This window comes from Astatotilapia calliptera, chromosome 6 (assembly GCF_900246225.1).
Source record: "Astatotilapia calliptera chromosome 6, fAstCal1.2, whole genome shotgun sequence".
Lineage (NCBI taxonomy): Eukaryota > Metazoa > Chordata > Actinopteri > Cichliformes > Cichlidae > Astatotilapia > Astatotilapia calliptera.
The window spans coordinates 7,504,832-7,505,868 of record NC_039307.1 but is presented as its reverse complement, the minus strand read 5'-3'; positions in this window follow the sequence as shown (position 1 = coordinate 7,505,868).

Genomic DNA, 1,037 nt, shown 5'->3' with positions numbered 1-1,037 from the left:
CCTGAACAATGTGAACCATGATTCATCCGTGAAGCGCACACCTCTCCAACGTGCCAGACGCCATCGAATGTGAGCATTTGCCCACACAAGTCTGTTACGGCGACGAGCTGGAGTCAGGTCAAGACCCCGATGAGGATGACGGGCATGCAGTTGAGCGTCCCTGAGATGGTTTCTGACAGTTTGTGCAGAAATTGTTTGGTTGTGCAAACCAATTGTTCCAGCAGCTGTCTGGGTGGCTGGTCTCAGACGATCTTGGAGGTGAACCTGCTGGATGTGGAGGTACTGGGCTGGTGTGGTTACACGAGGTCTACGGTTGTGAGGCCGGTTGGATGTGCTGCCATATTCTCTGAAACGCCTGTAGAGACGGCTTATGGTTGAGAAATGAACATTCAATGCACGGGCGACAGATCTGGTTGACATTCCTGCTGTCAGCATGCCAATTGCACGCTCCCTCATTGCTTGTGGCATCTATGGCATTTTGCTGTGAGACAAAACTGCACATTCCAGGGTGGCCTTTTGTTGTGGGCAGTCTGAGGTACACCTGTGCACTACTCATGATGTCAGATCAGCATCCTGATGTGGCACACCTGCAGTGTTGGGGAGTAACGGAATACATGTACCGCCGTTACGTATTTAGAATACAAAATATGAGTAACTGTATTCCGTTACAGTTACCGTTTAAAAAGGTGGTATTCAGAATACAGTTACTTTGTTGAAATAAATGGATTACACTGCGGTACTTTCTTGTTTCATTTTGTCGCGGGTCAGGACTGTTTGGGTTTTGTTTGACAGCTACGTTCTTTCGTTCCAGGCGGCAGCGTTACGGTTGCCATGGTTACAGGGCGACGCTCTCTCTCTCTCTTTCTGCGACTGTGTGTTTCCTGGGTGAGAGAGCGCCTTTTCGTTGTTGTTGTTGTGCTAAGCTAACAGGCAGAATGCTACAAGCATAGCTCTAAAGAATGTAGCATCATGGGCAGTATAGTCCGTGTTGCAGGGAGAATGGACTGCCATACACGTTATGTGTCTGTGAGCGCGAG